Source organism: Archocentrus centrarchus, unplaced genomic scaffold (genome assembly GCF_007364275.1).
Source record: "Archocentrus centrarchus isolate MPI-CPG fArcCen1 unplaced genomic scaffold, fArcCen1 scaffold_86_ctg1, whole genome shotgun sequence".
NCBI classification, from domain to species: Eukaryota; Metazoa; Chordata; class Actinopteri; order Cichliformes; family Cichlidae; genus Archocentrus; species Archocentrus centrarchus.
Window position 1 is genome coordinate 42,025 of NW_022060296.1, and position 23,034 is coordinate 65,058.

Sequence of the window (23,034 nt, forward strand, 5' to 3'; positions counted from 1 at the left end):
AGGGGAGTGTATGAGATGTGATACCTCTCCTGAAATTCAAATAAATATTCTCCAATTAATTGAAGGTGCTGGGACACAAAATGATCCACATCTCGATCATTTTGGCCAACTTTAACCCCTGGTCATTTCATTTATGGCAGTAACATTTACCTAAAAGCCCGCAAAATTCACTGATTGTGCTGGTAAAAATGTATCTGAAATATGACAAAGACATTAGGTGGTCTACCAAGCCCATAAGATACACTCAGAAGCCTTCACCACACTGCAGACACCATCACATTCACATTCCTAATGGAAAGGTGCAACTTTTAAATTGCTCATTTAAATAAAAGAAGAAGAAGTTGATAGCATCATCGTTGCTTATGAAATTCAATTTTCTCTTACAAGATGCAAAAAAAAAAAACTTGTACTTTACTGATTACAGGATACATTTATAACAGCTTCATATAAAAGTCAAATTTATAGCAGGCAGTCTGAGACAGTGTTGTGCATTGTTATTTGGTATATGTTTTTTTGTCAAATCTAAAGCAAATACACAAATAAGAGATAAAACAGCGTAACAGCTGCACGTGTATAATTTAATATAAATTCTTTTAGATTAATATTTCAGTATGGGTACAAAAAGAATTCTGCTGGTTGTTGCTAGCAGAGCGTATATGTGTTAGAGAGTTATAAATGTTGCAGCAGTGTGCTGTCTGGAGCCTTGTTGCAGGAAGGCTGTTTATGTATATGTGAGTGTGTGTGATGTGATGAAACCAGTTGTAATCCTCCTCTCATCACCCTGTCTTGTATGTTTCAAGATTTAAGTCAGTTCTTTGGTGTACATGGGTGTGTTCTTGGAATAGAATTACTCTTGTAATTTTTTTTGGTAAAAGCCATTTTATATCAAAAACTGCACAAAGGAAATCTTGGAAGATGAAAGGAAAAATGTAAGATATATAGTTACTAAGATAGACAGAGAAAAAGGTGTGTACTCAGAGCTGGGTGATAAAACGATAAAGATAATTACTGCAAAACAACATTTCTTCAATAGGAATATGAGATATGGTCAATATAAAGTTAATAAAGCTTGTTTTGTCCACAACATAAAAGGCCAATGACAAGTCAATTCAATTAATTATATATCACCAATTTATAACAACATCAACCTCAACGCACTTTATATTGTAAGGTAAAGACTACAATAATAACAATAAAAACCCAACAATCACACAACCCGAGCACTTGGTGACAGGTGGGAGGAAAAGTTCTCCTTTAACAGGAAGAAACCTCCAGCAGAACCAGGCTCAGGGAGGGGCAGTGAGTGAAGAAGAAACACTCAGTGTATCATGGGAACCCCCCCACAGCAGCCTAGTGCTATTGCAGCATAACTAATACCGCGTTTCCACTTGTACCTACTCAGCGCAACTCGAATCAACACGTTTGTAAGGTTTTACATTAGGTCCTGGTAACAGGTAACAGGTAACATGTACTTTTTTAGTACCCACTCAGCCGGGTACCAAGCAATCTGAGGTGATCTGAAAATGTGATGTTGAATGACAGCATGCCAATAATTGGCCTGGAAGTGTTGTCACTAGCTGAGTCATGAGAGTGACTCCTTCATCAGAATCAAAAGTGCCATTTTTAAAACCCAAGACTGAGGGAAATGGAGACACGCAAACCAACACTGTGGTCCAACAACGAGGTCCAGACGTTTCTGTGCTCAGAGGTACACAAGAAATGAGAAAGTCTATCAGGAGGTCTGGCTAATGGGCACGTTTGAGTCACACACATTACATCAAGTGACTTCTGCCGCATTAATAATCGACTCCACCCACATTGAGGTGGTACGCAATTGTAATGGAAACAAAACATAAACATGCTGAGTTGAGTTGCACTGAGTAGGTACTGCTGGAATGAAGGAAGGTTCAGGGTCACTCGATCCAGCCTGAATTATAAGCTTTATCAGAAAAGAAAGTTTTAAGCCTAATCTTAATCTTAAAAGTAAGATTAAGATTAATTAACATAGTTAACGTTTTTAAAGTAATTGAAGTAATGAATTAATTGAAGTAAGAGTAATCTTAATCTTAAAAATAGAGAGGGTGTCTGTCTCCTGAATCCAAGCTGGGAGCTGGTTCCACAGAAGAGGTGCCTGAAAGCTGAAGGCTCTGCCTCCCATTCTACTATAAATTCTGCCAATATGGGAGAAATCTGCTCTCTCTTTCCGATCCCTGTCAGTACTCTAGCTGCAGCGTTTTGGACCAGTTGAAGGTTTTTCGGGAAGCTTTTAGGACAGCCTGGTAGTAAGGAATTGCAGTAGTCCAGTCTATAAACACTACATACATGAACTAGTTTTTCAGCACCACTCTGAGAGTTTTAGAGATATTGCACAAATGCAAGAAAGCAGTCCTACATGTTTGAGTTAGAGCAGGTCATCTACTATTGGAAGGTTGGTGTACTGTATGAATGTGTGTGAATGTGGCTTGTAGTAAAAAGTTCTTTGAGTGCTCATTTAGAGTAGAAAATATAAATACCAGTTCATTTACCATCCTATCAAGTGCTATCTGATGAGTTGGCGTGACTCTGAGTATTAAAATAGTTGCAGTCTACATTCTAGTCTAGTACAGTTTCCAACTGTATTGGATGATACCGTTAGCTCACTGCTCCAATCAAGTAAGCCTTAACACTTTTAGCATCACTGCCTGGCCAATTAGCTTTAATATATACTCAGGCAGTGTTGCTAAATATGTTAAGGCTCACTTTTCTATGTCATCTCCCAGGTTTTTAAAAGACAAGCAAAAATAAGTGTTTTATGTCCAAGGAGATGTGTTGGTTTTGAGTTCAGAGTAGCCATACTGAGTCACAGCTGCACATTCTCTGTATCTGTGTTTAGGGCTGTGAACACTGTTTACAACATTTGGATAGCTGTTTGAAGTGGAGCAGTGAGCTAACATGGACTGTATCATCCACTAGAGTTGGAAACTGTACCAGACTACTAGAATATAGAATGTAACTATTTTAATATATAATGATTTATCTAGGAATGAAGGCAACAAATGTAACAATTCAGCAGTGATGGTATAGTTACCTTGAAAAAGTAATCTGATTACTCCTTTAAAAAGTAACTTAGTTACTTTACTGATTACTTATTTTTAGAAGTAACTACTTTAGATTACAAGTTACTTTATTAGTTACATTCAACAGCTGCTGGTATTTGCCATAAAATGATCGCCTGTATTTAAACGGCTGTAAATGACTTGTTGACCTATAATCTGTGAAGCATATATCAAACATATCTCTCATGAATGATTTCAGGTCATTTTGAGAGAGAAACAGCATTTCTATCACAAGGTAGAAGCTGCACTCAGTTTTTGGCAAAGTTATTTTTATATATTTGTTTTCAAGGTAAAAACTGTCATTGACATTAAAAATGTCTTTTTAAACATAAATCTGGCTCAGAAAGCTGCAGAAATCACAACAAATATAATATCACAGATCTATAAAGATATTTGAAGTGACCAAAAAGCTCTGGATTGATTATAATGTAGGTACAATAACACAGACTCCTAAAGATTGTTGAAAAACAGGTTATTTCTGCACTTTATATATAAGCCCTTCATAAATCATGCTGACTGCACTCTATTTACCAGTATAAGCAAAGACATTACACATAAAAACACAGAAATATCAGGATCACTTTATGACAGACGATCACTTTTTGGCACAAGACCAACAACACCCCCCTCTCCGCCTCAACACAAAACTGACAACCAGGAAATGAGAATGAGGGCGAGTCAGCCGTGTTTAAGGGCAGCATTTGCTCTGCTACATACTGTCCCACAGACTCACTCTGTAAGTGTGACTGCACCGTGACTCCAGATGTTTCTTCAAATCTGACGTAGTGTTTTTGAAGCTAGATAGCACTTTGTCACCAGCACAGAGTGCACAACTAACCTTGATGTTGTCATCTCTAGCTGACACAGACTCACAATACTGCCTGTATTTCAGCTAGAAAACCCACATCTCTCTCCTCCCTCCATTGTTTACATTTGTGTGTCTGTGTGCTATTATTGTCCTCATGATGAAAACGGGACACAATTGGTTTATCGGCCAGACGTCACTCCCTGCAAGAAGAAAGCAAAAATATATCTTTGTACTGAGGAAAATGACAAAAATAGTAACACAGTGACTTGGATAAGTTACTGTAATCTGATTACTGGACTGCAAATAGTAACGTGTTAGATTACTCGTTACCAAAAAAAAGTAGTCAGATTAGAGTAACGTGTTACTGACATCACTGCAATTCTGATGTAACAATAACACACAAATTCAACCACTGACAGTGGGAACAAATGATCTAGATCCATTTCTAGATCTCTGTGCTACTGAAAATAGCCAATGGGAGAGCAAAGTTCTGCAGGAGACCTACCAACAATAACTGACTTACACATAAAGATGCAGCCAGTGCATTTCCACATTAACCAGCATTCTACTACGACCAGCACAAGTTGACACATCTCAGTCAGCCTTCACATTGTTAGCATAGCAGCGTTAGTGGTAGCAGCTTTCTGTGGAAAAGGTTTCAAGACGCTGAAGCTTGGTGATATGGACTTAAAACTGTATCTTGAATTTTTTGCTTTGCACAGTTTGTTTACTGATGGTGCAAGATACTGAACCCCAGGTTGCTCTCCAGCACCAGCATTGAAGTGTGAATGTGTGTGAATAAAAACACTTAGCTTACATACAAATGTAAGTGCTTGTGTGAATGGGTGAATGCAAATATGTTGTATAAGCGCTTTGAGTGCTCAGTAAGAGTAGAAAAGCACTATATAAAAACTATTGTATTTACCATTTGATGATGTGGGCTAAATGTTGTAACTGGGGAAAAGTGGACTTTGACAGGTGGGATTTAATGACTCATCTGTGAACTCTGGTACATTTGTTTTCTTTGTCAGCCTGAGGACATGGGCAGCACGGTGGTGCAGTGAATAGCACTGTCAGAACTACATAACAGTGGATGTACACATCATGTGGATCACTTGATGTGTTATCTGATATTTTATACTGTGAAATGTTTTCTAAAGCAAACTGAATAATAATAATAGTTTGATGTATGAGAATACTACAGACCTGACTTGTGCAAGGCAGCCTGTGGTTTTCCATGGTCACTGTGAGGGATGCTCGTCTGAGTCACTGGCCAAATACCTTTATTATAATGGCTAGTTGTTGGAAAGCAGCTATTGTAGTGCATATGTTATATATGTAAAATATATAACATATGTAACACAGCTGAATTAAGTACTAAATCCACAAACAGCAGTGTACCCTCAGGGCCAACTGACAGAAAGGAACAGAACATTACGAATGTCATTTGTTGCAGTCCCTTTAAAAAAGATTTCTCTTCTAGTTTTCCTATCTTCTCTTACATCGTCCTCCATCTCTGGGAGAAGTCTGGGGTAGCTGTGGCTTAGGAGGTAGAGTGGGTCGATTTCCCAGCTACTCCAGTCTGCATGTCAAAATAACCTTGGGCAACATACTAAACCCCAGGTTGGCCCTGATGCATCCACTGGAGTGTGAGTGTGAATGTTAGACAAAGCACTTAGGTATAGAGAAAAGTGTGTGTGTGTGTGTGTGTGTGTGTGTGTGTGTGTGTGTGTGTGTGTGTGTGTGTGTGTGTGTGTGTGTGTGTGTGTGTGTGTGTGTGTGTGTGTGTGTGAGAGTGATTGGGTGAATGAGGCTTGTAGTAAAAAGTGCGTTGAGTGCACAGTTAGAGCAGTACAGTGCTATGTAAGTACCAGTACCAGTTGTAGATATTATCCCAGGTAAGTTTATTAAAGATAATCTCGGTTCACTGTAAACCCAGATTTTGATTCCACTTAAAAATATTGAGTTCATATTACTTAAAATTGCCTAGAATGTGAACATTACTTGTTAATACTGAGTAGACTGTACTTTTTGATGGTCTATCTTATTGTAATCATGTGTTTGAGTTCAAACAACTTAATATCAAGTTTTTCACCTGCTAAAGATCTAGTTTATACCAGTTTTAACAGACTGGCTTAATGTGCAGCTGCATGGTGGTGTGGTGGTTAGCACTGCTGCCTCACAGCTAGAATAGCTATCTGATAGTCTGGGTTCAATTCCACCTTAGCCCGGGACTCTTGCTGTGTGGAGTTTGTATGTTCTCCCTGTGTCTGTGTGGGTTTCCCACCACAATCTGAAGACATCCAGTTACTGGGGTTAGGTTAATTGGTCTCTCTAAATTGCCCACAGGTGTGAATGGTTGTCTGTGTCAGCCCTGCAACAGGCTGGTGACCTGTATGGGGTGTACCCTGCATCTTACTGCCCTGTCAGCTGGGATAGGCTCCAGCCCCCACCACCCCACACAACCATGAAAAGGAAAGGGGGGATTGATTGATCAAAAGACATTTTATTTTTTCATGAACTATAAAATATAAGTTTGGTCAATTAGAACATACAATTTAGTTCAATTGGAAATGGAGTAGTGCTTACTTAACAGGCTGAGGTAAATGAACTGTTTCATTACTTAAAAAATTTAAGGCAATGAGTTACCTTGGTTTTTTTAAGTAGATTCAACTTATCCGGGTTTACAGTGTTGGCTATTGGTATAAATAATCTTTTTTCCCCCTTTCATTTATTTTAAATAATAATGAAAAACAGAGAAACATTAATCCACTGAGACTAAACAACAATCTGCTCTTCACACTCAACACAGATGAACTGATTGCAGTGTTAGTCTGAGGTGTGTGTTCATGCTGAGTATGAGCTACAGCACAACATGATCTCCACTCCTTTGCTGAGCTCTTCAAATCTTCAGAGCACATTTTTAACTCATATGTGAAATGTGAAGGATGTAAGCAGGATACAAAATATGATGCCCTTTCTTAAGCAGTCCATTGTCATGATTATTTCAATTTTTGTAGGTATCTAGTAAGTGAATTACGATTATGCTGGTATTAAAAACAATCCACTGACACTGAATTTATGTCTCAGGTTTCATAACATCAGTTTGGATTATACAGATCTTGCATCTTTTCAAACCCTTGAGACGGACAGACTTTAAATATAGCATCTGCTGTCACTGGTGCAGAAACAACTAATGCCAGGGGGACTATATTGAAACAAAGAGTTTGCAGCCTTCCATTCATCTGTGTTCTTAACCATCCATCCATCCTTCCATTTGTTGCACTTATCCAGTTCAGGTTTGTGGGGTGTTGGAGTGTTTCCCTGCTGTAACCGGGCAAGAGGCAGCCTACACCTGGACAGGTCACCAGTCTATTGAAGGGCTAACACAGAAAGACAACGATTCATGCTCACATTCATACCATGCATCAAGCCATTCGTTTTCTTCTGTTTATCTGGGGGGGCATTCCCAGACCAACTGAGAGATATGATCTCTCCAGCGTGTCCTGGACCTCCTCCCAGTAGGACATGCCCAGAACACCTCGCCTAAGAACTGCCCAGGAGGCATCCTAGTCAGATGCCTGAACCACCTCAACTGGTTCCTTTCGATGTGGAGGAGCAGAAGCTCTACTCTGAGCCCCTCCCAAATGGCTGCACTCCTCACCCTGTAGCTGAGGGAGAGGCCAGCCACCCTTTGGAGGAAGCTCATTTCCAAAGCTTGTATCTGTGATCTCTTTCTTCAGGTCACTACCATGACCATAGGTGAGGGGAAGGACGTAGATCGACCGGTAAATCAACAGCTTCACTTTTGTGTTCAGCTCCCTCTTCTCTGAAACAGACCAATGCAGCATCTGCATCACTGCAGCCACAGCCCCAGTCTGACTGTCTCTCGCTCCCTTCTCCCATCACTCATGAGCAAGATCCCGAGATACTCATCCCTGAACCCGAGTGGGCACTCCACCCTTTTCTGGTTCAGACTTAAACGTGCTAATTCTCATACCTCACACTTGTCTGCGAACCCCTCCAGTGCGAGCTGAAGGTCACCACCTGATAAAACCAACAGGACCACATCATCTGCAGAAGGCAGAGATCATATTCTGACGCCACCAAAGTACAAGCCTTCCACCAGTTGGCTACGCCTAGAAATTCTGTCCATAAAAATTCAGCCCTGGTGGAATCCAACACCCACAGGAAATGAGGCCAGCTTTTTGCCGGCAACACAGCCCAAGCTCTCACTGCGGTTGTACAGGGACTGAATGGCAAATAACAACAGGGAAGAAACCCCATGCTCCTGCAGCACCCCCCACAGGATACCCCAAAGAATGTGGTCGAATGTCTTCACCAAGTCCACAAAACACATGTAGACTGGATGGGCAAACTCTCACCCACACTCCCACATGAGGTTAAAGAGCTGGTCCAGCGTTCCAAGACCAGGACGAAAACCGCGTTGTTCCTCTTGATTCTGAGGTTCAACTAAAGCATGAGCTCTCCTTTCCAGCACCCTGCTATAGATCTTCCTGGGGAGCCTGAGGAGTGTGATCCCCTAATAGTTGGAGCACACCCGCTGGTCTCCCTTCTTAAAGAAAGATGGGGACCACCAGCCCGGTCTGCCAATCCAGTGGCACTGCACAGGTCTCCATGCGACATTGCAGAGGCATGCCAACCAAGACAGCCCTACAACATCCAGAGCCTTCAGGAACTCAGGGCGAATTGCGTCCACCCCAGGGGCCCTGCCACCCCTCAGTGACCTCACCCCCAGTGATGGGCGAGTCGTCCCCCTTGTCCCCAGACTCTGCTTCCACTACAGAAGGCATATCAGTAGGACTAGGGGGTCCTTGAAGTTTTCCCCTCCTGAGTCACCTGACGGCTTGCCAGAATTGCTTCGAGGCAGACCAAAAGTCTTTTTCCATGGCCTCACAGAATTCCCCCCACACCCAAGTTTTTGCTTCAGCCTCTGCCTGAGCCCAAATAATGCTTGCCTGTCAGCTGCCTCTGGAGTCCCACAGGCTAACCAAGCCCGATAGGACTCCTTCTTCAGCTTGATGGCTCCCTTCACCTCGCCATAGTGGGGTTACCACTATGGAGGGTACCAACCACCTGCAGCCGCAGCTCTGAGCAGCAGCCTCAACAAAGGAGGTGTAAAACATGGTCCATTTGGACTCAGTGTCCTCAGCGTCCCTTGGAATGCTGTTGAAGTTCTACCAGAGGTGGGAATTGAAGATCCTGTGGACTGGGGCCTCTGTCAGGCTTTCCCAGCACACCCTCACAACACGTTTAGGTGTACTAGGTCTGTCCAGCATCCTCCCCAGCCATCTGATCCAACTCACCACCAGGTGGTGATCAGTTGAGAGCTCAGCTCCTCTCTTCAGTGAGTGTCCAGAACATACAGATACAGCCACTTAAAATTGTCAGCCAGTCTTTGACAGGACCTTGGTGGGTCTGTGGCCGATCTGTGGCCAAAACAAGATTCTCTGCTTGTGACGTGGACGATGCAACCACAAGTAGGAACGCTCCTAAGCAGCATTTAGGAAAACTGGTGGTAATGTCTTGTGTATCCACCAGGAGGAGCAGTGATAATGGAAGTGCATTCATTTACAGCCCACTATGCTGTATGTTCATGCATTGGGTATTTCCTCAGGGGTTCTATAATTCTAACAGAAGCATAATGTTGAACCTCTCTGTAGCAAATCTACTGATATTTGCTTGCAGCCAATAAAGTAGAGGCTGTGCACACCAAACAAGCTGACTTATGAACATAAAGCATAAAATGGTTATTTGAATGGACTGTTAATTATTTTAAACAAAAAATAAGAAATTAAAACATGAGTGGATTATTGCTGGGTTTTGTCAGTGAACGGTGCATTTAGATATGAAACGACAGAGAGCAGCAAGATTGCACAACAATGCTGTGTGTGCATCTGTAGCTGCTCTAAAGAAATATGACAGACATATATAGGGCTCTGCTCTAAACATTTAGGGTGAAGACTCACTGAAAAGCTACTTGGGGGGAGGGACCCAAAGATTTGGCCCTTACAGCTACAGGAATAATCCCACTGCTGACGCGGCGGCTTTCCAAATAAATGAACAGTCACAGCGGCAGCGATTTCAGTCATGCTGTTTACTTTCAGCATTTCTCGATGTACTGAGGTGTCTGTCACTAAACTTCATTTATCTCCTCTGTGATTCATTTGAATTCTCTGCTTCACTTTCAGACACAGATTCTGCAGAAGTGTCCAGCTGACTCTTGCAGTATTTATTTATTCATTAATATGTGCAGACATGACTTCCAGCTGATGGGATGATCTTACAGTATAAGTTAAGATATGCCTGTTTAGTTTATTTGGGTCAGTCAGAAAACTGTTTCCAGGCTGCATTCATGAAAACTCAGACACTCAGACCATTCTTGTTAACTTGGGGCAATAGTGAGAGCACGGACTCTACTCAGGAGAAACTGTTGGTTTCAACAGCAAAAAATAAGCCAACAAAAATTAAATCCCACGCTGCTTCAGTAATGTTGAAGCCTCTGGGAGGCCAGTTGTGTGTTTTTCTATCCAGACATGCTTTTACTGCATTGTCAGTGTGTTTGGGACTTTTCTGTGCTGATAAATGATTTTTGACAGGATCTCAGCACCACTGAAACCTGCTGACCTGCAGCCCCAAACCTGCACTGTGTGTTACAGACAGCTGTAGATGCTCACTGTCGTGCTTCCCTCCTGAGCTCCTCCATACACATCAATGATAATTTAGACAATTTGTGTTAATCACTCTATAAATTTCTTTGTCAAGAGGATCTCTAAAAAGGCTCCTCTTATTTTTATTTTGTTTTTATGTACTCTTTATTTGTTTATTACTGATATTGGTATAATACAGTTCACCTGTACCAGAGCTCACAGGAAGAGAAGCCACTTTGAAATTGACAGTAGGTGAAAGTCCAGCTTCTCCTCTGCAAAATATAAAGAAATGAATGTGGCTCAAGACTTTTGCACAACAATAAAGTTTAAAGAAATTTATAGCATAAATCAATATGTTAAACTGTAACCTGACAAAATAGGTTCTCCCAATATCAGACATAACCTCCACATCTGCTTTTGGATCTGTAGTATGAGGAACGTTGTGTGCAAACATGTATTTATTGTATTAAATATAAATGTATGAACAAAGAAATGTTTGCTGGGAAGAGTTTTGGTGATTTGTAAAATGTCCGAATGTCCAAACTGACTAAAGTTTTATCTATTTATTTTAGTTTTTAATATTTCAGCAGGAGAGAATATTTAAGCTTAAAACCTCTGAAAATAATGTGAAACTTTACAAAGTGAAGAAAGTGCCATCTCCTGGTGACACTGCAGTTGAGTCAGAGGGGGTGTTTAAAATAGATACGCCCCCAGGGAAGGAGGGGGGACTCCCAGTGGGTGGTAACTGGCTGGGAGTGGCCATTTTAAGTAACTGTATCTGTATTGCTGCAGAATTGATGATACAATTACAAAATCAATCACTGACATGCGACCTAGGGTGTCCTGGTGAGCAGGCAGCAAGCCGAGGGGATGCAAGGATGCTCACCCCCAGCCTGCTGCCTCTCACCGAGGGCAACTCCAGACCTGAACGCAGTCCAGCCCCTCTCCAGGAGACTCGTCCCAGTCTCCTGGAGTCCCTAGAAAAGATTGAAAATAAGTCGATCGTAGAGACATGTTAACTATAATGTAACTATAATTATAATCACAGGTGTCTTCTAACTTCTAATCAGTTAGTCTGTCAGCGTCATAAAAAATGAGAGTGGAATTTACCAAAACGCATGTGGGAGAACGTCCTTTGGACAGACGAGACTAAACTGGAGCTTTGTGGCGACTCACGTCAGCTCCCAAACATGAACAAAGACCAGAAGGCTGCACCTGCTGTGGAACACGGAGGAGGCTCGGTCATGTTCTGGGGCCGCTTTGCTGCATCTGCCACAGGGTGTCTTCAGCCTGCGCAGCTACAATGGACTCTCAGGACTATCGAGGCATTCTGGACAGAAATGTGCCGCTCGGTGAGCTCAGTCACAGCTCCTCCAACAAGATAATGATCCTACTGAACACCTGTGGAAGGAGCTGAAACCCTTCAAACCTGAGACAGCTGGAGCAGTTTGATCAGTGCACCAGAACACCTGTGGACAGGTGCAGGAGTCTCAATGACAGTTACACAAATCACTTCAAAAGGTTGTGCAACAAGATATTAAGGCTATGTTCACACTGCAGCCTGAAGTGACCCAATTCTGATTTTTTGTGAAATCAGATTTTTTTTGTGTGGTCGTTCACGTTTCCAAATATATGCAACTTGGATGTGATCTGTGTGTGAACAGCAGACGAACCTGAAAGTGTCCCGCATGCGCAGTAGAGGACACGATAACGTCACATGTAGCGAGTGTGCTCAATGTTTGCAGAAGTCACACGTTTTCCTTCCCGCGTCCGCATAACAGGACGCAGAATAGTGACGTTTGTCGAGTATCAGTGATGTGCAGGTTGGATAAATGCAACCTGGCCGTACAGACACAGGTCGTATTTGAAAAGATTGGATACATATTGGATTTAGGACCACATATCCAAGTGGCCTGGGTCGCATTTGAAAAAATCGGATCTGTGTTGTTCAGACTGGCATGAAAAGATCGGATACAGGTTGCATGAGGGCGAAAAAATCGGCTTTGGGTCACTTCAGCCCTTACGAAAATCCACTATGGTTAACTATGGTGTTTATGCAGTATAAAAACCATAGTTAACCATAGTGGATTTTCATAAGGGAGGCTGCAGTGTGAACATAGCCTAAGTTAAGGGTGCCATCATTTTTGTCCAGGCCAGTTACGTTAGTTTGTTTTTCTGTTGACCCACAATTCAAAAGAAGCATCTGATTTTCACGAGTTGAATTTTGTCAGTTTCTGGTTATTTCAGTGACCATTGTGTGTTTTTCCTTCTTTAACAGAAGGACACCAACAATTTTTTTTCCACCTCTGTATCAAATCTGCTGCAGGCTGTGGTCAAACTGGGTTATACAATATTAGTTCTGTCAGGATAACACGAGTCAAAATCAGAGACTGTAATCATTTAAATTTGTCAGCTCGACTCTTCTGGGACCGCCCTCTCGCTATCTGCATGCATATATGAAAGCTTAAAGCAGGGATAGCAGCTTCAGACGCCCTCACAGAACACAGCAGTCATCAATGATAGCACACAAAAAAGTCAGAAATAGCATGAATAGCATGAAACAGAGGCGGGTGGTGGGCAAAAACAGCTTACTGAGGGACTATCACCTGTGCGCAGGCTGAAGCAGCTTAAATAGTACACCCGATATGAGATTTGCCAATAACATCCACAGTGGGGTATCAGTGGAGTCCTCAGTTAATTTGAAGTGGCACTGAGATCGTCTGATTTGGCACAATTTTTAGATGAGTTTGACTTCATCTCCTGCCAGAAACAAATCAAACTACTAAATAGTATTTCTAGTGTTCATAATTTTGCATAAACACTTAATCCAGTGTTGTCACATAGTTGCCACCATTCTCTGTAGGTAGTAGTGGAGGGATTAAGAAGAGAGCATCTACTGAGAGCTGTGTGTGGAACCATGAGTGTTGTGTATTGTAGTCACTGTCTGTGGGCCTCCCTGGTTATCAAGATCAGCACATGTGACATTGTTATTGGCAGTCCCTGCTCACCATGCCTACCCCTGTGAATGGCAGTTAATGCTAACAGTGAGCAGCGAGCATGTGGTTATGCTGTTAAATTCTTCTTGGCTTCCTGGCTTTACTACAGCTCCAGAACATGAAGTCTCAAATCTGTCTTTTTAAACTGATACTGGATGTGCAAAAAGAATAAATAAAAAAATCAAACTTGATTGGGCCTAAGCAGCACATTGAGTCAAATAATTTAATAAAAATAAAAAAATCTCCTTTAATAAAAATCTCCTTTGAACTTTCAATCCTACATTTCTATGAATCTTGTTTGCAATCACTATTAGATGTGTTTGTGTGTTTGATGACTATAAAGGCTTCTGATTCTGATTTACCCCATTAGTGAACAGGCTCTGAACGACACAGAAATATAATAACACATGGATTTTAAGTAGTTCAGACAGGTGTTGGAAGTCATAGGCACGTGGATCCATTAAATTATAAATGAGTCGATTTCATCTGGCCAGGTCCCAGATTATTTTAAACAGGCATGCATCCAGCCTCTTTTAGAGAAAACAGGTTCAGACCCAATAGAACTCTTTGAATCACATTTTAATGAGTGCAGATGGGCATTTTTACTGTCCTTATTTTATTAGACCTGACTACAGTATTTGATACAACACTAACCCGGGTGCAATGACAAATAACTGTATTACTTCTGGTGCTGTGTGAGTGGCAGCCTGTTGCAGTGGCTCTTGTAGTTTCTTGTGGGTTTTTTTTTTTTTGTGTGTTTCTGTTTTTTCGTAGTTGTTTTTTCATATTTGTGGAAATAAAAAATATTAATAATTTCTGTATCAATTTGCTTTATTGCTGGATCAATAAAATATCTATCTATCTATCTATCTATCTATCTATCTATCTATCTATCTATCTATCTATCTATCTATCTATCTATCTATCTATCTATCTATCTATCTATCTATCTATCTATCTATCTGTGTTCTCAGTTTTATCTCTAAAGGTGACATATTCTTATATCTAAATCCTTATGCACACCCGCATTCCCCAGTTAGATTACTGTAACATCAATAAATGATGCATATATACATTGTTAGGGTTAGGGGTATGTATCGTTTAGACATCTAGCCATGCATCATATTGTCCTACTGCTGTGTTTTCAGTGCAAAACTCAGCAGTAGGACTAGCCACAAACACTGAACCCAGGCACGCATCACTCCAGTGGAAATGCACCAACTATGAACTGGCAACACACACTCATAGATCCCTTTGCATCTGAAACACTGTGCCAGAAGCAAAGTGAGCTTGCAAGCCTAAAATAGCTGGAGTTGAAGCCTACATGGGCTCCACAATGCACTAGAACAAAAATGTAAACACAGGTAAAGTAATGTTTGGCTTCACTGAGAGTATTCACAACTAAACCTTTGTCTTTAGTGATTTTGTGCACTGCAAGAGACATGAAGTAAAAGGTGAGCTGAGCTGAGCTGAAGAGCCAAGCACAAACGATGTGCAACAGTCCAGCCTGTTTTTAGTTTAGATACAATACCAATATGGCTGTGAGTATTCAGCCAAGCACCAGAGTTAAATTACTAAACTGTGAAGATTTTGAAGTCTGGGGGAGTTTTTAGTTTTTCTTTATTTAAATCTGTGATTCTTGGTTTTCTTGGGGTTTAAATTGTTTCTTGTACTGACAGGGACTAGAAAGAGAGAGCAGATTTCTCCCATAGCTTCTCTTCATTGGCTCCCTGTTAAATCTAGAATTAAATTTAAAATCCTTCTCCTCACATAAGTGGTCTTGAATAATCAGGCACCATCTTATCTCAAAGACCTCATAGTACCATATCACCCCAACAGAGCACTTCGCTCTCAGACTGCTGGCTTACTTGTGGTTCCTCGGATACTTAAGAGTAGAATGGGAGGCAGAGCCTTCAGCTTTCAGGCCCCTCTTCTGTGGAACCAGCTCCCAGCTTGGATTCAGGAGACAGACACCCTCTCTATTTTTAAGATTAGGCTTAAAACTTTCCTTTATGATCAAGCTTATAGTTAGGGCTGGATCAGGTGACCCTGAACCCTCCCTTAGTTATGCTGCTATAGGCCTAGTCTGCTGGGGGGTTCCCATAATGCACTGTTTCTCATTCACCTTATTTATACCCCACTCTGTATTTAATCATTAGTTATATTAATCTCTGGCTCTCTTCCACAGTGTGTCTTTTGTCACAATCGGTCTCAGCAGATGACCCCCCCCCTCCCACTGTTGCCAAGTGCTGCTCATAGGGGGTCGTTTTGACTGTTGGGTTTTCTCTGTATTATTGTAGGTTTTTTACCCACAATACAAAGCGCCTTGAGGCAAATATTTGTTGTGATTTAGTGCTATATAAATAAAATTGAATTGAATTGAATTGAATTGTACTTTTGTTCCTTAGTGCATCACTTCTGTTATCTTCCACTCGGTGTTCCGTTCTGTTTGGTTATTTTTCCCCATTTTATTTTCCTGTCTTGTGTGTTCAGTATTTAGTTGTCTTTCATGATTAGTTTCAGCTGTGTCCTCTTTACCTCATTACCTCTTTTATTTATTGTCTTTTCGTTTGTCTTTGTCTAGTCGTCCTACAAAGCTGTGCTGTTCCTAGTAGTTTTCCCAGTGATCCCTTGTGACCTCTGGATTTTGTTACCTGTTTCTGGACTGTAAGTTACTTAGTCATTGCACATAAACACTTATGTTCCACGTCCATTTACTGCATTCTGCATTTGGGTTCCCCACCGGGAAGAGGCCCCGTGGTAGACCCAAGACACGCTGGAGAGATTATGTATCTCGGCTGGCCTGGGAACGCCTTGGGGTCCCTCCGGATGAGCTGGAGGAGGTGGCTGGGGAGAGGGAAGCCTGGGCTTCTCTGCTTAGGCTTCTGCCCCCACGACCCGGCCCCGGATAAGCGGAAGAAAATGGATGGATGGATGGATGGATGCATTTGGGTTCTCAATTAACCACCACACCTCACACAGCTAAACAAAAATAACAACAGTCCAGGATAAAAACAAAGAAAAAATGTTTCAAATGCATCTGTATTAATAATCTAATTTATTTGCACGTGTCATTTTGGTTCATAGTGAGTCACTGGCTGCTGCAAATTACTGACACTGACGATCATGCTCGTTTCTTCTTTTTCCTTATTGTGTACTTGAGCGGAGCTGACAAGAGACAGGTAAAGGAAATGAGATTTAATTGTATTGACAACAACAAACAACATTACTATAAATACAAAAGATTCTCACCTAGTAAGAATCCAAGCCAAAATCTTTTAGCATCTATCTTCAAATATCAAATCAATTGAATACCACGTCTCAAATATCAGGTTGAGTCGTTTCAAAGGTGATCCTCTTTTATGGATAGTCCATGTTCACGGCATACAGAAGGTTAAAGAGACACACAAAGGCAGTAACGAGGCGAGGTAAGTCGTACAGCACGACAGTCCTCTCCCAGACAAAGGTCATGTCTAGCATGAGGTGGCAGCATCACACCTTCAAGGACTGTGAGGATGGCAGCATCACGTCTGGTCACTGTTCTGAGGAAACACAGATGTGGGATTAAACTCCATGAGAAACAACATTCCAGCTGACTCTAACTAATGTTGTGCTACACTCACAACCCAGATGGAAATTTTAAAAAATAAAGTAAAAAGTATGACACAGTTTGTCAAAACTAAGTTGTAGGCGTTAGAAAATGTTTTTGTTTTTTTTGTTGAGCAGCTGCTGCAGGTTAGCTGTTGCCCTCCTGCAGAAAATGGGACAATAAAGTCGCACAACTCTTCAATTATACCACCAAAAGTATCCTAAGAGCAAAAAAGCTGCACTGCACATCTCAGAGCACAAAATGAAGTCTTCCACTTAATGTAAGATATGTAATGTGTGAAATGATTAGCATTGGTAATGAGCTGTTCAGTTTTTCTACACTTACTATTAATTCCTGAATTCTTCATGAGGGACTTTGTGTTATATCATCCAGGGTTTTGCTTCCATGGGATACAATATTTAATGTCTAAAAAGTCTGAAAATAAAAATGCAATTAAAAAACCTAATTAACCTTAATTTTACAAACTAAAATTTCTGATCCAGATATCAATTGCCACCTACTACTAATACTAATACACTCACAGCTGTCTAACTATTTTTTGCTGTAAATGTTTTTCTATGTTTATCTGTTGACAACAATATTCATTCTGTCCTAATAACTGCCAGGCTACGGAGCATTTAATATGTTCAAAGCTTGGGAGGTCATGGCTCCTTACTCCACTGACCATAGCAGGAGCTGAATACTAGATATTTCACAGTGAAGATGGAACATTTTCCTCAGCCTATTTATGCTTTTAGCTTTGACCAAATTTGAACAATTTTGTCACCTGATCATCAAGTTTGTCTCGAGGATCTTTCATCTCCTCCTCCAAAGCTCCCTTTTCTAGCCCAGTGCAGTTCCAGCAGGGGAAGCACATACTTCCCCAGGAGGTCTCTGATTGGTGAGCAGATAACACAGGCAACACAATTAACAAATCTATGCAATTTTGTTGTAGCATAAGGTAAGCATAAGGTCAATTTTTGTTACAGAAAGTTCCTGGATAGCAGTCCTGTTATATGGCCACGTTCACACAATAACATTTTCAGTGGAAACTGTGTAGCTTTACCATTTTTGATTTCAAAAAGTAACCAAAACTCTGTAAATCTCCATTTACAGAGAAACACAGGACACTGAAAACCACTGCCAGACCACAAGTTGGTGGTTTGGATACAGGAGTCGTAACCATAGTTCATATGTGCCAGTACCCCCGTTTTCAAAAAGTTTCATTTTCACGTCGTTCTCGTGTAAACGGGAGGCCGAAATGCATCAAAACTTTACCATTTTCATCTGAAAACATTCTTGTATAAACAGGGCCTATATTACTAACAGCAAAAAGTTCAGTGAGGCTAATTCAATTCATTATATAGCACCAAATAACAACAGTCACCTCAAAGTGCTTTATATTGTAGTTAAAGACCCTACAATAATACAGAGAAAACCCAACATTCAAAACGACCCCCTATGAGCAGCACTTGGTGACAGTGGGAAGGAAAAACTCCCTTTTAATAGAAAAAAGACATGCTGTGGAAGAGAGCCAAAGATTAATAATAACTAATGATTAAATACAGAGTGGAGTATAAACAAAGTTAATAAGGTGAATAAAAGAGAATCACAGTGCATCATGGGAACTCCTCAGCAGCCTAGGCCTATAACAGCATAACTAAGGGAGGGTTTAGGGTCACCTGATCCAGCCCTAACTATAAGCTTGATCAAAAAAGAAAGAGAGAGCTAGAAAGAGAGTCTAGATTTAACAGGGAGCCAATGAAGAGAAGCCAATATGGGAGAAATATGCTCTCTCTTTCTAGTCCCTGTCAGTACTCTAGCTGCAGCATTTTGGATCAGCTGAAGGCTTTTCAGGGAGCTTTTAGGACAGCCTGATAATAATGAATTACAATAGTCCAGTCTAGAAGTAATAAATGCATGGATTAGCTTTTCAGCATCACTCTGAGAAAGGATGTTTCTAATTATAGAAATATTGCGCAAATGCAAAAAAGCGGTCCTACATATTTGTTTAATATGTGCATTGAAGGACATATCCTGGTCAAAAATGACTCCTAGATTTCTCACAGTGTTACTGGAGACCAAAGTAATGCCATCCAGAGTAAGTATCTGGTTAGACACCATGTTTCTAAGATTTGTGGGGCCGAGAACAAGAATTTCAGTTTGATCTGAATTTAGAAGCAGGAAATTAGAGGTCATCCAGGCCTTAATGTCTTTAAGACATTCCTGCAGTTTAACTAATTGATGTGTGTCATCTGGCTTCATTGATAGGTAAAGCTGAGTATCATCTGCATAACAATGAAAATTGATGCAATGCTTTCTAATAATACTGCCTAAGGGAAGCATGTATAATGTAAATAAAATTGGTCCTAGCACAGAACAGAGTTGTCAACTTAACACCACAAGACTCTTTCGTCCCTGTCAACATTTGAGTACAGTGGGGAGTGTAGTACTAATTTAGTAACCAGTCTCTTCCACACTTGATGTGCACAATGTCGTGTTATATTTTTTTGCATGTGTACCCTTATGTGTGTTTACATTTTGCATGATAGCGGTGGCAAGATCCTTCACAAGAAGTCTATACTTAACAACCTCAGATGAACAACAGCACGACATGTAATTATTTGTTACATAACATAAACTAACCAAAATGCAGAAGCAGTGTGTGAAAAATTAAGCATTGATTCAGTTGCTGTAGAACCACATTTAGCAGCAATAACCAGAAGTAATCATTTTCTTTATGGCTTTATCAGTCTTTCACAACATTGTTGAGGAATTTTGGAACCGTCTTCTTTACGTTTATGAAGGATTGTGAGTATTCCTTTATGCCCAGCTTTTCACTGGAACACTTTGATGCTTTTTTTCAACCATTCTGTTATAGATTTGTTACTGTGCTATTAGATTCCTACTAGACTGTCTTTCCAATTACTGATGTTTCAATCTTAAAAATGATCAATCAGTCTTTATTAGTTGGCTTTGTACCACAGGCCTTCAAGGTGGCTGTAATTAAACCTCTACTTAAAAAGCCATCACTGACCCAGCTGTCTTAGCTAATTATAGGCCAATCTCCAACCTTCCTTTTCTCTCAAAGACTCTTGAAAGAGTATTTGTAAAACAGCTCACTGATCATCTGCAGAGGAACGGTTTATTTGAAGAGTTTCAGTCAGGTTTCAGAATTCATCACAGTACAGAAACAGCATTAGTGAAGGTTACCAATGATCTTCTTAGAGCCTCTGACAGTGGACTCATCTCTGTTCTTGTCCTGTTGGACCTCAGTGCAGCTTTGATACTGTTGACCATAACATTTTATTACAGAGATTAGAGCATACTATAGGTATTAAAGGTACTGCACTGCAGTGGTTTGAGTCATATTTATCTAATAGACTCCAATTTGTTCATGTAAATGGGGAGTCTTCTTCACACACTAAGGTTACACTGTAACCCCCCCCCCCCCCCCCCCCAAAAAAAAACAGTAATATTCTGGCAGCTGGGGTTCTAGAAAAAAAAAAACGTATTTTTAACAGGATATTAAATTAAAATGCAGTTGTTTAAGCTTTAAATTTACATGAAATATTGTGTATTTTTCAGATTTTTTATATAATAAAAGGCATTTACAGGTGTAAAACTATGAAATTACCTATAAATATGGCCAAACATTGATGTAATACAGTTAATCAGGCTTTTATTAGTTGAGGATTTATTGTGCAATTTTATGTGAAAATCTTACACTTTTATTCCATAATAATATAATAAAATAAAGTAATAATCCGTCCATCCACTTATCCTGTTCAGGGTCGCGGGGGTGGGGGGGGTCTGGAGCCTATCCCAGCTGACATAGGGCAGGGCTGTCGCAGGGCTAACGCAGAGACTATGGGCAATTTAGAGAGACCAATGAACCTAACCCCATTAACTGCATGTCTGTGTGTGTGTGTGTGTGTGTGTGTGTGTGTGTGTGTGTGTGTGTGTGTGTGTGTGTGTGTGTGTGTGTGTGTGTGTGTGTGTGTGTGTACCATTTTAAGAACAATATTACTTCCTTTGGAATTTAATGGCAGCAGCAGTGATACATCTGAGAGACTCTGGTACAGGGTCGTGTGTGCTGCTGGGTAGTATCACCTCTTCTTTTAACCAAAAAGTTCAAATAGAGGGAAAAGTTAGAAAATCTTTATTTTACCGTACCCTTTCTGTTCTCCATTATGAGGGATAAGGGCCTTGAATCATTGAATCCTTGCTGTTTAGTTTCTGTTGTAAGGATGATTATGTTGTCAAGTTATTTTTTCAGTAGCTGCATGCACACATACACAACCCTTACTGCTTATCCAGCTTGGGCTGCTTGATGGAAAGCTTCCAGTACCGTTATGACAGGAAGAACCACGGTGTTGTTTCCAAACACAGATATATCAGTCCCACAAGGCGCCCTCCTTATTTTTCTGGACCTTTGGATTAAAGTTTTTAAATTATAGGTCTGTTGCCCCTCATTTGTTTTTTTTTTTTTTTTTGCAATTTAATACAATATTGTTTGTTTTCAGATGTCAGTGTGTTAAACTAAAAATTGTTTGTGTTACTAGAATAAACTAATGCTTATGTCCAAGTAATGCTCACCAATACACTGGAAACATAGACACATATATTGTAAAGTTAGGAATGCTTTGAGTTTGTCTTTAATGTTTAAAGACTGGACTTCTCCGTCCTCTGATGCAGCACTGCTCATTTGTTTCTTCCTGAGCTTAAATACTGAATGTTATCAGAACCAGCCAGCGTCCTGCTGTTAAAGGAGTCATCAGCTGAATAACTGTTGATTCAGCATCACTGAAAGAATAATGTGCTGTGTGTTTAAATCATGGCCTATATTAAATTCACAGCAGGCATTCATTTTCAATACGCTTTGAAGTAGTACCAGTCAAACCCACACGTTTTCACCATTTATTCTTATTGTATGTAAAGATTTGGCCATTTCATCTCAGATTATTAAATTATTCTAGTCTGACTTGTTAAGCTCTGTTTTATCTGTGGCTCAGTGGATCAATACGGGGCACATTTACCAAGCAAAATGAATGTGATTCCACAATGACAAAAATTTGCAGAAATGAGAAAGTTCTGTGGGTGATCTATAATGTGCCAATTTATGAACAAAGACACAGTAAGTTCATTTCAGTGATGAACAGCATTCTATCAGGAGCAGGTCCAAAACAAGCAGAGCTGATGAGGGACTGTGAGGGCGGGAGGGAGTAATCTACCACCAAGAAGAATCCAAATGTAGATGGTAAATGGACTAGTTCTTATATAGCGCTTTTCTACTCAGTCAGAGCACTCAAAGCGCTTATACAACACGTGTTTTACATTTACCCATGCACACCCATTCATACAAGCACTTCCATGTCTACTAAGCTAAGTGCTTTTAATTATATACCATCCACACACATTCACACTCCAACGGAACGGTCAGAGAGCAACTTGGGGTTAAGTATCTTGCCCAAGGATACATTGGCATGTAGCCTGGAGTAGCCAGGAATCGAACCCCTGACCTTCCGATCAGTAGGTGACCTGCTCTACCTACTGTACTGAGCTACAGCCACAGTCTCACCATATTTATCCTGTGTTATTATAAATGATTCAGTTGTATAAACAGAAATGTGTGACAGCTGCAGAATGTGTAGAAGAACACAAAATATTATTTAGCAGGTCCCAAGCGGTCCATGAGTCAATGAAGATAGTATTACATTTATGCCACGTGCATGAATGTGTGTGCTGTTCTTGTTTTTTCTGCAGGCTGTGTGAGGCTGTAACTACTTACTGAAGTCCATATTACAAAATGTAACATTCAGACATGAACACTTTAATGTGCATGTTGACAGACAGTTCAGTATGGTATGTAATA

At 40.6% G+C, this 23,034-nt stretch overlaps 1 protein-coding gene across 1 annotated transcript in view; it reads left to right on the forward strand.

The window, feature by feature from the left end:
- Positions 1-23,034, forward strand: part of LOC115777925 (muscarinic acetylcholine receptor M4-like) — a 57,626-nt gene that overhangs the window by 20,830 nt on the left and 13,762 nt on the right. The gene's annotated exons all lie outside the window — the stretch shown is intronic.